Source organism: Myxocyprinus asiaticus, chromosome 40 (assembly GCF_019703515.2).
Source record: "Myxocyprinus asiaticus isolate MX2 ecotype Aquarium Trade chromosome 40, UBuf_Myxa_2, whole genome shotgun sequence".
NCBI classification, from domain to species: domain Eukaryota; kingdom Metazoa; phylum Chordata; class Actinopteri; order Cypriniformes; family Catostomidae; genus Myxocyprinus; species Myxocyprinus asiaticus.
The window spans coordinates 20,251,828-20,267,097 of record NC_059383.1 but is presented as its reverse complement, the minus strand read 5'-3'; the positions used below and the strand labels follow the sequence as shown (position 1 = coordinate 20,267,097).

Below are 15,270 nucleotides of genomic sequence, written 5' to 3'. Positions count from 1 at the left end.
GACCTTGTTTGATATAGAAATTACAGTAAAACAGCATATAATTTATTCAACGGTAATATCAATCATTTTAATTGTGTATAAGTTTAATATTTACTTCTATCCCTAAGCAATTTTGAGTTGAAGCTACCCTTTAAAAAAAAAAAAAAAGTCGTTAGCTGCAGTAAAAGCTATTAAAAATAGGGCCTGACTACACTGAACCATTATCTTATATATATATATATATATATATATATATGTGTGTGTGTGTGTGTGTGTGTGTGTGTGTGTGTGTGTGTGTGTGTATGTACCTATTTAAAAAAAAAAAAAAAAAACAGTTAATGTGTCTATCCGCATTGGATGGTGTTTGATCAGGTTTCTGACTAATTTCAGTAAGTACATCGGGAAAATTTTCGAATTCCACAATAGTTCCGGAATGGAATTGAAAATGAAAATAAAGGACAGGTGGCCAAAAACTGTGAAAATATTGGACGGGTGGCAACCCTAGTTGAACTTTTGTTTAAATTGGTGTTAATCGTTCAGCTGACAAAACATTGAGAAAACAAATTTCCAAAAAAAATTTGCAGAAGAAAAAAAACTGTAGAAAACATGTGTTGTTGAAATTTAATGTGATCTAGGATCTTTTTATACAGATTTATACAGTGCATGCAATTAAAGAGACTGTGAGTCTATCCCTCAATGTCTCGTTTTCATTCCCATTAAAAAAAATATGACACTACTCTGAAAAAGAGTGAAATGCTGGACCCATATTGGCCCTAGTGGGCTCTCATGAGCAGCCCTGATTATATTTTTGAAAAGTAGCATGTTATATTCATTTCATAGTGCAGGGCTCAACAATAAGACTTTTTTTCTTCTCTGCATATTTTTCTTGCCCTTTCAACATTTTCACTGGTCCCACAAAAATTGTTTTTAAATAAATAAATAAATAAAAAGACTATTTTTAGCATGAGCCAGAATTTCTTTTTTCTTTTAATGTTATGTTTTCTTTACTAGTTTAAATACATTTAATTTGTAATGGTAGCTGGAAAATATACAGCTATAATGTAACTCCATGATAGATATAAACATATACAAAAGTCACTTGCAATTTTGACAAAACCTTATCTTGACAAACCAGATAACTAGGTGATAAGTTAAAAAGAGCAGAATTAGCAACAGCAATATTTTAAATATCATATCATACTTAAGTTTGCAAGATTTAAATACACTGTACTGGTCCTATAGAGCAATATTCAAGCCACATCTACGCCCTTGGGCCTATGTCAAATGAAATACTAACTACTCTTAATGCTATCATTTACTTTCTATTTACATTCATTTATTGATTTACTAATTTAGTTAATAAACTTCATACTTCATAAAAATTTTAATCATGGCATTTTACTCATGTTACTTTAACTTTTGACACACAAAGTTCTGTTCTTCTCTTTTAAACATGTTTCTTCCACAAGATACCTAGTGGTCCATTTTATTAAGCATTATTGTGTCATGTCTATTAACACAACTTTTGTGGATCAGGTCTAACTAGTACAAAACTTCAAAGTAATTAAAAAAAACTTTCATTACTTACCCTAATGTTTTTCCAAATTCGTATGACTTACTTTCTTCTGTGGAACTCAAAAGGAGTAGTAAGGCATACAGCTTTGGAACAACATAAGTATATGATTTTAGTTTTTTGGGTTAACTATCCCTTTAATGTCAAGCACCGGCTCACCTGTCCTACACATCCTGGATATTGTCAGGAAGAGGCATTGCAAGGGTTTCGGGGACAAAGAAGGCAAAGATCTCACTAAGAATTGGAGCTCCTCTGCGACAGCCTCCACCAGAAGAAGCACCATGGGGGCCACCATCGCCCCCAGTTGAGCCATCTTGGATACCCAACCCATGCAATTTGTAACGATTCGAAGGAAGTCACAAGAGCAGGATCTAGGTGCGGCTAAAGAAGTTTAATAAAGAAATAAAGTAAAAGTACAAAAAATAACATGGAAAACTCGGGAACAAGGCTGAGCTAAGAACTAGGAAATAAAACAAATGAAACATCCACAGTGGGACATGGCGTGACATGGCGTGGAAACATCCACAATGGGACAAGGCTGTGACATGGCGTGGAACGGACTCAGACGTGGCTGTGACATGGTGTGGAGCGGACTCAGATGTGGCTGTGACATGGCGTGGAGCAGACTCAGACATGGCTGTGACATGGTGTGGAGCGGACTCAGATATGGCTGTGACATGGCGTGGAGCAGACTCAGACTTGACTGTTATATGGCGTGGAGCAGACTCAGACTTGACTGTGACATGGCGTGGAGCAGACTCAGACTTGACTGTGACATGGCGTGGAGCAGACTCAGAGTGACTGTGACATGGCGTAGAGCGGACTCAGACGTGGCTGTGACATGGTGTGGAGCGGACTCAGATGTGGCTGTGACATGGCGTGGAGCAGACTCAGACTTGACTGTTATATGGCATGGAGCAGACTCAGACTTAACTGTGACATGGCGTGGAGCGGACTCAGACGTGGCTGTGACATGGCGTGAAGCGGACTCAGACATGGCTGTGACATGGCGTGGAACGGACTCAGACATGGCTGTGACATGGCGTGGAGGGGAATCAGACGTGGAGCGGACTCAGACGTGGCTGTGACATGGCGTGGAGCGGACTCAGACATGGCTGTGACATGGTGTGGAGCGGACTCAGATATGGCTGTGACATGGCGTGGAGCAGACTCAGACTTGACTGTTATATGGCGTGGAGCAGACTCAGACTTGACTGTGACATGCCGTGGAGCAGACTCAGAGTGGCTGTGACATGGCGTGGAGCGGACTCAGATGTGGCTGTGACATGGTGTGGAGCGGACTCAGATGTGGCTGTGACAAGGCGTGAAGCGGACTCAGACATGGCTGTGACATGGCGTGGAACGGACTCAGACATGGCTGTGACATGGCGTGGAGGGGAATCAGACGTGGAGCGGACTCAGACGTGGCTGTGACATGGCGTGGAGCGGACTCAGACATGGCTGTGACATGGTGTGGAGCGGACTCAGATATGGCTGTGACATGGCGTGGAGCAGACTCAGACTTGACTGTTATATGGCATGGAGAAGACTCAGACTTGACTGTGACATGGCGTGGAGCGGACTCAGACGTGGCTGTGACATGGCGCGGAGCGGACTCAGACGTGGCTGTGACATGGCGTGGAGCGGACTCAGGTGAGGATCCTCTGAAGCGAGAGTTTCTAATTTTAGCTTTACGTATTCCTCCCACGTGTAATTTCTGGTCTCCGGCAATTCCCTCCACTGTCGAGTTGTTAGTCCGATCCGGTATATGGATTTCAGGGTGGAATCATCATATGCTGTGTGGCTGGCAACGGTGGTGAAAAAATGGGAGTATTCCCTTATAGATAAATCTGCTTGGCTTAGTTGGACGAAGTATGCCGCTAGATCCATTTGTGTGGTGAGTTGTTCTGTAGCGATTCGAAGGAAGTCACAAGAGCAGGATCTAGGTGCGGCTAAAGAAGTTTAATAAAGATATAAAGTAAAAGTACAAAAAATAACATGGAAAACTTGGGAACAAGGCTGAACTAAGAACTAGGAAATAAAACAAACAAAACATCCACAAAGGGAACTGATACATGTGAACAGGAGAGAGAAAACACATCTCACAAAGACTGGGTAGAAATCAGGGCATATATACACAGGGGTAAATGAGGAAATGAAACACATGTGAGAACAATAGGGAACAGCTGGCAGTGAGGAGGGCAGGGAATTATGGGAAGTGTAGTCCAGGGAAAACACAAGGCAAAGCAACAGTGAATCATGACACCATTCTGACTGAGAGCAGAAATAGAGCTGAAAATTGCATAAGCTGACATCAGTTGCACTTGAAAACAGCATGTAATTTTGCAGCTCTGGCTATTGCTTGTCAAAAAGAAACAAAATAATGGACAACCACAATTAAACTGTGACTCACAGGGAATCTAGTGTTGTTTTAGAATGTTACATAGACTTTGACTATTGGGGTATGATGACAATGATGACAGGGTGATTAATTACCGGATGACAGTGGGATACAGCTCTCCAGAGTAAAGGTAACAGCAGCTGAAGGAAGCAGCCAGACAACCCATCCCGATCACTGCCAAACTGGTGTGTAATAACTGCAGGTCTGCACATGCACAACAACAAAAGTCACGGATACATAGCTACATGATCAGCCACATGAATGTCAACCTTTATATGCCAAGGTCTCAATTCCTGTGATGTTGAATGACAGACAAATAAATATGAATGAGATGACAATAACAGCTATTGTAAAAGAATGACCCACGTGACAGGGAGATTTTTTCATTTTATTATCAATGCTCTCTATAACTGCCAACCAGGCTCAAACTCTTACCATAATGCACCAAAAGATTAACGAGTATCATTATGCCAGCCAGCACAAGAGCTCCACACTGAGATGGTCTTCGTCCTAACATGCTCATGCATATTGTAACCCAGGGGCACAACTACACATTTCCAAGCGGGTATGCAAAACGAAATTTTGTGCCCCATGTATCTGTCAAGCGAGGGGGGGAGTGTCATCTATTATAAGCATTGAGCATTGGGGTGGGGGGTTGATGTTGGAGGGCTCGAGGAGGCCGATTGCATCACCTTCAGTGAGCCGCAGGTGCCCCCCTTTACATGGCTCCCCTATGCATTGTATACCTTGCATATATGGTTTTTGTGCCTCTGTTGTAACCACGACTTTGGCTGGAATATCCACTGCTCCAAAGATGACCTAGATGAGATAAATGCTGACCCCATTTCTGTAGATCCATGGAGAGCCCATAGTAGGCGAAACTGGTGGAGAATCTAAGAGAATGTTTCATGTTATGTTTTTGTATTTTATTTACACAACCCCCCCAAAACACAAAATTCTGTCATTATTTACTCTGACCCTCATGTAGCCCAAAGTGCATATGACTTTCTTTCTTCCATTAAACAGAAGTGGAAAATTCTGAACAATGCTGATGCCACTCTTTTTTTCCATTCAACGAAAGTGAATGGTGACTGAGACTGTCAGTTCCTAACATTCTGCTTTACATCTCCTTTTGTGTTCCACAGATGAAAGAAAGTCATACGGGTTTGGAACAACATAATGGCGAGTAAATTATGACCTTTTTTGGGTGTACTAGTCCTTTAAGTGATAGTATTAAAATGCTTGTTAGTACAAAATCAGATGCTAGTATATCTATATCTATAACTAACCATCATAGTGGATGTGCGCAGAATGTCAGTGTGAACACGCCGTCTCCTTCTTCGTGGCCTCTTGCAACATCTGCACACACAAGCATATTGAATGAGCAGTCTGAATGATCAGGGGGATGCTGAAATTCACTCAACCCATAAAATGTCATACCTCAAGATTGATCTTGTCTGCCTCTGCCCGCCGTCCGTCTGTTTATGTGAGCCACCACTTTGAGGTTTTTGACTGCCTGCTTTGACTTCTTGGTCAGGACCAGCCAATGAGCAGACTCTATGACCCACCAGCATATAACAAACACTCAATCACTCTAATCAGCAACATCAAATCTTTCTAAGCCACAAATACGCATACCTACAAAAGAAAAGGTTTTCAAGACAATAACTTATTTAAGCTGTGTTATTGTATGACCTAAATTTGAGTCCATTCAATTAAAATGATTAAGTAGAAACAACAAAATGTAAAGGTGCACTCAGTAATTTTTTCTTCATTAAAAAAGTTTAATTCCTAAAAACATAAATTGTAATTTTTCAACATACGTAAAAAAAAAAAAAAAAAAAAAAAGCCATTGTAATTATTTCACTAATATGTTTTTTTATTAGTCCTATTTTTACAGTTCTAAACTGGTCCGCATACAGCATCCTCCAGATCACTCAATCAGCATTCAGAAAGTGACGCGCTGTGATCAGTTCCACCCCTAAACTGAGTTGAGCTGAACGGGATGCAGATGGATGCAAGTTTATTCCTAATACAATTTGTCTTTGCTGAAAGTTGTGTGCGTGACTATTAAAAAAACCACACACATACCCACATACAGGTGCATCTCAATAAATTAGAATGTCGTGGAAAAGTTCATTTATTTCAGTAATTCAACTCAAATTGTGAAACTCGTGTATTAAATAAATTCAATGCACACAGACTGAAGTAGTTTAAGTCTTTGGTTCTTTTAATTGTGATGATTTTGGCTCACATTTAACAAAAACCCACCAATTCACTATCTCAACAAATTAGAATATGGTGACATGCCAATCAGCTAATCAACTCAAAACACCTGCAAAGGTTTCCTGAGCCTTCAAAATGGTCTCTCAGTTTTGTTCACTAGGCTACACAATCATGGGGAAGACTGCTGATCTGACAGTTGTCCAGAAGACAATCATTGACACCCTTCACAAGGAGGGTAAGCCACAAACATTCATTGCCAAAGAAGCTGGCTGTTCACAGAGTGCTGTATCCAAGCACGTTAACAGAAGGTTGAGTGGAAGGAAAAAGTGTGGAAGAAAAAGATGCACAACCAACTGAGAGAACCGCAGCCTTATGAGGATTGTCAAGCAAAATCGATTCAAGAATTTGGGTGAACTTCACAAGGAATGGACTGAGGCTGGGGTCAAGGCATCAAGAGCCACCACACACAGACGTGTCAAGGAATTTGGCTACAGTTGTCGTATTCCTCTTGTTAAGCCACTCCTGAACCACAGACAACGTCAGAGGCGTCTTACCTGGGCTAAGGAGAAGAAGAACTGGACTGTTGCCCAGTGGTCCAAAGTCCTCTTTTCAGATGAGAGCAAGTTTTGTATTTCATTTGGAAACCAAGGTCCTAGAGTCTGGAGGAAGGGTGGAGAAGCTCATAGCCCAAGTTGCTTGAAGTCCAGTGTTAAGTTTCCACAGTCTGTGATGATTTGGGGTGCAATGTCATCTGCTGGTGTTGGTCCATTGTGTTTTTTGAAAACCAAAGTCACTGCACCCGTTTACCAAGAAATTTTGGAGCACTTCATGTTTCCTTCTGCTGACCAGCTTTTTAAAGATGCTGATTTCATTTTCCAGCAGGATTTGGCACCTGCCCACACTGCCAAAAGCACCAAAAGTTGGTTAAATGACCATGGTGTTGGTGTGCTTGACTGGCCAGCAAACTCACCAGACCTGAACCCCATAGAGAATATATGGTGTATTGTCAAGAGGAAAATGAGAAACAAGAGACCAAAAAAATGCAGATGAGCTGAAGGCCACTGTCAAAGAAACCTGGGCTTCCATACCACCTCAGCAGTGCCACAAACTGATCACCTCCATGCCACGCCGAATTGAGGCAGTAATTAAAGCAAAAGGAGCCCCTATCAAGTATTGAGTACATATACAGTAAATGAACATACTTTCCAGAAGGCTAACAATTCACTAAAAATGTTTTTTTATTGGTCTTATGATGTATTATAATTTTTTGAGACAGTGAATTGGTGGGTTTTTGTTAAATGTGAGCCAAAATCATCACAATTAAAAGAACCAAAGACTTAAACTACTTTGGTCTGTGTGCATTGAATTTATTTAATACACGAGTTTCACAATTTGAGTTGAATTACTGAAATAAATGAACTTTTCCACGACATTCTAATTTATTGAGATGCACCTGTATATGCATAATCAAGCAAACTAAGTTCCACTACCATATAGTATCGAGTGTGGTGACAATAAATGGGTTATTCCCAAACTCCATCAGTTCTACATTGCAGTCTCTTACCAACACCCCATATTTTATAGGCTGTTATCCACCAGCCTATAAAATATAAATGGAAACCATTTTTACAACATATGTAGGAAATTATGACCACTCACATTAAAATGAAGAATCAAGTCATATCAGTAACCTTATAAAAGCTGTTGGAAATTGTACACATGGAGAGGGTCCGCATATGGGGGCTACTATGTTAAAATCACATGACCAGCCGAATACTACTCGCTTAATCTCAGAAACCGTCCTGTTATCTGACACTTTCACTCATTGATTAAAGCAGTCATGGCTGACTGTGAATTCTAAATTTCTACAATGGCATCTGAAACTGAAAACTATTGATTTTAAATGATGCTGCATCCAAGCCACTAAGTGACTGTGTAAGTCCAAGATGACACAAAGACAAAGTTACTCAGTGCACCTTTAAACAGCAAATCTGAGTTAAGTCTACTTGCATCTAGTTACATTAACTTAAATAGTTCAGCTCATTCTATATGATTACCAAGTTAGGTGAACTTAATTACACAAGTTTTGGAGACGCCATTACTCAGTTCATTTGAGTGAACAAGTTTACACAATCAATTGAGTATAGTCAACTTATAAGAGATAGATAGGTAGGTAGGTAGGTAAGTAGATAGATAGATAGATAGATAGATAGATAGATAGATAGATAGATTGATTGATTGATTGATTCCCTGTCTTAGGTCAGTTAGGATCACTACTTTATTTTAAGAATGTGAAATAATAATAATAATAGTAGAGATAATGATTTATAGTAACTGCTAATGTCTTCCTAGTTTACTACTATATTTTTAACAGCATGTTCATAACAAAAGAATCTGAAAGTGGAGTTTATTTAATGGAAACAGGCATGAGTAGAGGACGCACCATGAGTAGAGAAAGGACACGTAGAAGGGCAGGGAAACAGCCAGTGTGAGCCAGCGCCAGTCTCTGATGCAGTATGCAAGGGCTGCCAGGTTCAGCTGGCCTGTGGTACAGCAGTAACCCGTTCCTGTACCCACCACTGTCCGCACGTGTAGGGATACATTATACAACTACGGAGAGGCAAAAACTCAATTCATGCCTTTCTCCAGTAGATGTCACCAAATGTAAGGTAAACTGTTTTCATTTACACACAGACTTGGCATCAACCTTGTATCTAAAGCCGTGCTGTAGGGAGTTTAATTAAGCTGCCTAAAGCCAGGCACATTACATTGCATATTCAGTTGCCAAAAATAAGCCACGTTAAGCCATTTTTTCTGTATACTCACTAAGAGTGAAATAGAAGAGCACCAAATCAGACAGGGCCATGCCACAGCAGACACGGAACACATAAAACAGTGTAAAGGAGGTGGAGAAGGCAGCACATGTTCCTCCAACTGCCATCATCAGGTTAAAGATTAGTAGTAAAATACAACAGCCAAACCTGCATGGGGTATGATGGTAAGAAGTGTCATGAAAATTTTATTATATTTATATTGTTGTTGTTACTGTCATTTTTAACCAAGAAACATTTGAAAGTGAAAACTAACCTGTCTGAAAGTCCCCCAAAGGCTATTGCTCCCACAAGCACCCCTCCCATGTAGGTAGTTTGACTCATTTGCTTTAGTGCACGCAGGTCACAAACCAAATCCCACTGAAAGAGAAAAATAAAGGACATCTAACCACACATAGGCTACTACTTCGCTTTGTTTGTTTATAGCATAGTGAAAAGGCAGGAATCATATATCAGGGTTGGTGCAGAGTTTTTAAATCAAATTTAAGACTTTTAAAGACCTTTTTCAAGACCTGAACAAATAAAATTAATACCGTATCCCAATACCAAAAGAAACCAGCACAATCTCAAAATAAATAATGTATCACAGACTGTTACTTAAACAGGCAGGTGCACACATTCAGCATGGCCTTAACATTGCTTATCAGTAAAACAGGGTAGGCTATATGCAAGTTTAAAATACTCAAGACATGTTTTACACACACACACACACACACACACACACACACACACACACTATATATATATATGTATATATCACATTCAAACTGGTTTACGTACCATTACATAAATAGATACAAATTAAAGGTTGACCGATATTGGATTGTGCTGATTCAATAATGTGTTGAAAGAAAGCCAGGTAATCTGCCATTAGATTTTATTTATTTATTGGTAGCCTTTATTAAATGTTCTTTGTCATTTCTTCCTGTGATGGGGAGGGCCAGACAGAGGCTACAAGAGTCCATATTTAATTAAATTCCAGATGCATTTTATGATTCATTCATTTATTGATTCATAGCGTGGAAATTTTAACTTTAAAGGCACTTTAACTTTGAAATACACCAGGGACTCTTATTTTGAAATGTTTGCGCTTCACTGCTTCCAGCTGCTCATTTAAACAAATAAGGAATATAAAATGTGCACTCCCACAATAATCTACAGCATATTACAGTATAAACAGTTAAAAGTAAACACTATCAGATTTCATATTTCATCAACACTATATCATCATCAACAGCTGATCATTAGCAATCGCTCGTCATACATTTCTGACATGGCTTAATGATTGCGAACTGCTCTGCAATAGTTGATAACACTCACAAGCCCAGGCATGTTTGGAGAAAATACAACAGTGCCGCGTTTTCACTTTGAAGGACACATCGCATGCATTTATTTAATACATTCGGATTCTTTTGAAGTTTGATCATCACATTAGGTCATATCACGATTCCTGTCTTTCCGCCCCCAAATTTAAGACCTCTTTAAATAACCATTAAGACTTTTGTTTTATCTTTTAAGATATTTAAGACTGTTTATGACCTTAAATTTTGGAAAACTGAATTTAAGATTTTTAAGGATCCGCAGGAATCCTGTATATGACTGCATCCGAAACCTAAGGCTGCCTTGCTAGCCTGGCAGCCAATAATTGCACAGGCAACATTAAGGTGCATGTATCTTTTAAGTCAATTAAACTTTACAGATAACCAAGCAAATATGTAGTGACTACAGTGCTTCTTTCTTGGTGTAAGTAGAGTCATAAGTTGACAAAAATGGGGGAAAAAATGACATTTATTAATTAATTTACTTCTTTCAACCGCTCCAAAAGATACCACTTTTATTCTTTCAACCAGCCGCTGAACTGAACACACAATATTTTGTGATATGATATAATAGACAGCAAAAAATACATCTATGTTGCCTTCTAAATCAACCAGATGAAGGCATCTTAGTAGACAGAATGTGTCGTAATCATTGGATCCGGATGTGCCTTGATGCCTTGACCTGTTATCCAGGAGGAAAGACATTTAGGCCTCTACTCACCTCTGTAATAATTGTTGAGCTCATCTCTGTCATGTTGCAGTACCATTCATCTTCACAGCCCTGTGTCTCTATTTCTTCTACATCCTCTTCCTAAAGGTCTTCAGAACTATTGCTGCTCAAGAGCTGCCACTGAGGATGGGCTACCATCTGCACTGCTCCGGTTTGCCCTTTTGGTCCAGAGGCACCGTGCCAGCAGCATGTCCCCTGTAGCCAGCAAGAACATTGAGATGTTGGCATGGGGGGCACAGTCGTGTGAAGGCATAGCAGCCACAATGTTCTGCAGCAGGTTATGACTGGCCATCATGAGGGTGGGCATATTCAGTAGGGTGACATGCAGGACCTGGAAGCGTCCAGTGCTGCCTACCTGCTCTAGTAATTCGGCAAATGCCATGGCTCAGAGATCCACAGCAGCAGCAAATGTATCTGTCACAGTCTTTATCATAATTCACGTGTGGATTTCAGTTCATAACACAAAGTTCTGTCCCATGGAACAAGAAATGCTGTTAGTAGTGCAGTTGATTGATTTATATCTGTAGGGACACAAGATAAGGTAAGAAGGTCGAAATGCCTTAAAGAATATTCACAAAATAGGTCATGCTGTTTACTACCAATGCTCAATCGGTTAAATGCCATAAAGAGTGATTCTTTAACACAATGTGGCTGTAGCTGTTAACATTTAGCTGAGTGAAATGCATCTCATTACATTTCATTAAAATTGAATTGCACTGCAATCACAATACTAATAACATTTAGTCATTTAGCAGACTATTTTATCCAAAGCGACTTACCATTTAAGAAAAGCACACACAGTTTATCATATATATTAGCAGATCTGAAATACTGAATTTTCAAGAGTAGTACAAAAGCAAGAGCAGAATTGTGCAAAGAGAATAGATTTTATTTGTTCATAAGAAGTGTATTTATGGTACATTAAATGAGATTCACCGATTAATGTAACACACCTCTTATTGATTAGATCAATGTCCTGAATTTTCCTCCAAAAGAGCAAATGTAAATAGAAAGCGTTTCACTTTACGTGTGTTTCTACAAATGGGAAAAATAAAAAGAGAAACTTTTCCAGCAGGTTACGCTGTATTGTATAATCAGCTCTGAAATTCCTCAGGCTTTGGGGTCGAAATACACCTTACGTCTGTGCAGGATTAGAAACTGAACATTTAAACCATTTGTTGCATGAATAGACTTTTCCTTGAAGCCCAGGAAGAGATGCCCCAGTGGTGGAGAAGATCAGCTTGAGTGAAAGTTGTTGTGTTTCCTCTGGAATCCCTTGGCTAACCTCTGTGCTTGTACCTGCTGTGATCTGAAACTGTTCCAGTGTCTAGGCTGGTGAGGTTACTGCTATGAGGGAACAGAGCAGAACTCTGGGTTTTAGATTTGTGTGAGTTCATGTCTCAGAATGAATGTGAGAGAGGGAGGGATTTGGGGTAAATTAATGATTTTAATAGCATTAGTACTTGCTTTCATCTTAGGACGTTCTGTTTTCTAAGAGCAATTATGAAGTGTGACAAGGGGAGATACAGTTGAAGTCAGAAGTTTACATACAATTAAGTTGTTAAAACTCATTTTTTTAACCACTCCACAGATTTAATATTAGCAAACTATAGTTTTGGCAAGTCGTTTAGGATATCTACTTTGTGCATGACATCAGTAATTTTTCCAACAATTGTTTACAGACAGATTGTTTCACTTTTAATTGACTATATCACAATTCCAGTGGGTCAGAAGTTTACATATACTAAGTTAACTGTGCCTTTAAGCAGCTTGGAAAATTCCAGAATATTATGTCAAACCTTTAGACAAATAGACAATTAGTTTCTGATAGGAAGTGTACTGAATTGGAGGTTTACCTGTGGATGTATTTTTAGGCCTACCTTCAAACTCAGTGCCTCTGCTTGACATCATGGGAAAATCAAAAGAAATCAGCCAAGACCTCAGAAAATAAATTGTGGACCTCCACAAGTCTGGTTTATCCTTGGGAGCAATTTCCAAATGCCTGAAGGTATCACTTTCATCTGTACAAACAATAGTACGCAAATATAAACACAATGGGACCACACAGCCATCATACCACTCAGGAAGGAGAGGTATTCTGTCTCCTAGAGATTAACGTAGTTTGGTATGAAAAGTGCAAATCAATCCCAGAACAACAGCAAAGGAGCTTGTGAAGATGCTGGAGGAAACGGGTAGACAAGTGTCTATATCCACAGTAAAACGAGACCTATATCAACATAACTTGAAAGGCTTCTCAGCAAGGAAGAAGCCAATGCTCCAAAACTGCCATAAAAAAGCCAGACTACAGTTTGCAAGTGCACATGGGGACAAGATCTTAATTTTTGGAGAAATTTTCTCTGGTCTGATGAAACAAAAATTGAGCTTTTTGGTCATAACGATCATCGTGTTTGGAGGAGAAAGGGTGAGGCTTGCAAGCCGAAGAACACCATCCCAACCATGAAACATGGGGGTGGCAGCATCATGTTGTGGGGGTGCTTTGCTGCAGGAGGGACTGGTGTACTTCACAAAATAGATGGCATCACAAGGAAGGAAATTTATGTGGATATATTGAAGCAACATCTCAAGACATCAGCCATGAAGTTAAAGCTTGATTGCAAATGTGTCTTCCAAATGGACAATGACCCCATGCATACCTCCAAAGTTGTGGCAAAATGGCTTAAGGACAACAAAGTCAAGGTACTGGAGTGGCCATCACAAAGCCCTGACCTCAATCTGATAGAAAATATGTGGGCAGAACTGAAGAAGTGTGTGCGAGCAAGGAGGACTACAACTCTGACTCAGTTACACCAGTTCTTTCTGGAGGAATGGGCCAAAATTCCAGCAACTTAATGTGAGAAGCTTGTGGAAGACTATCCAAAAAGTTTGACCCAAGTTAAACAATTTAAAGGCAATGCTACCAAATACTAACTAATTGTATGTAAAAGTCTGACCCACTGGGAATGTGATGAAAGAAATAAAAGCTGAAATAAATAATTATCTCTACTATTATTCTGACATTTCACATTCTTAAAATAAAGTAGTGATCCTAACTGACATAAGACAGGGAATCAATCAATCTATCTATCTGTCTGTCTGTCTGTCTGTCTATCTATCTATCAATTGTTGTGGAAATTCCATAAAATAAGAGACTCGGAGGCAGAAAATTGCTTTCTGGATCATTAAAAATACTTGCAAGTAGTCTCAGTCACCATACAGATATCAAAGGTTTCCACAGGTGAAGAGTATAGAGCTCTTTGTGTCCTCTGCCTTATACTCTGCCAGGCTTTGTTTCAGTGATACCCTGTTCCAGGAGCAGACTGGCTCCTCTCTGCACTGACCACTCAGTGTCCATGCTTCGTCCACGCCTCGGGCACGTGAAAATTGTGTGTCTTACATCTTCTAACGCTATTGCTGGGCAGAATAAGGAGTAGAGTCAACTAAAGGACACACACACTTTATCACCAAGCAGTGTACAGACCGTCCACACATTATATGGTATGAATGGGAGAGAACAGGCTGCGAGAACACAAAGAATCAATAGAATACAAAGTCTTAATAATTTTCCATTACATTATCTATCTATCCAGCTATCTGTCTATCATCTCAGTGTTCAAGAATGCATATGAGCATCACATCCACACATACGCTGTCATATTCACTTCTTGAAACCCCTGAAGTTTGTTCAGCCTGAGAGACTATGGCGATGTAAAGATAGAAAAACAAGCTAATGACTTGCTAGTTATGTAAGGGAGAATTAGAAAAGTAAGCATGACTAGGGGGACTTTTGATCATATTTGATCATAGACTGAAAAGTTAGGAGGCCCAGACAGCACTTTTAGTAACTATTACTTATGGCTCATTCTGTGCATGTGGACATAAAACATAAAAGCCAGAACATTTTCACATAGCTGTTATTCAACAGCATCTGCAAATTTACAGTACATAATTTCACTCTCAGATTTTGTTCTCAGAATGTTGTTAAAGTCATGCAAAATTACTTTTTCAGAACTTTTTTTTTCACAAAAAAATAAATAAAATAATGTTCTTAATAATTGTTTGTCTTGATTTACAGTAAAATTTCAAAAGGACTCTTAAAACAAGATACATTTATTTGAGACCTAAATAATTTAAGATATTAAGACTTTTACAAAGGACATATCTTGAATTACGTTTATTTTCCTTATCCCATTGGCTAAAACAACTAATATAAC

At 39.4% G+C, this 15,270-nt stretch overlaps 1 pseudogene; it reads right to left on the bottom strand.

Moving 5' to 3' along the window:
• Positions 1–1,644: 1,644 nt before the first annotated feature.
• Positions 1,645–11,441, bottom strand: LOC127431260 (solute carrier family 22 member 6-like; annotated as a pseudogene).
• Between the last annotated feature and the right edge of the window lie 3,829 nt (positions 11,442–15,270).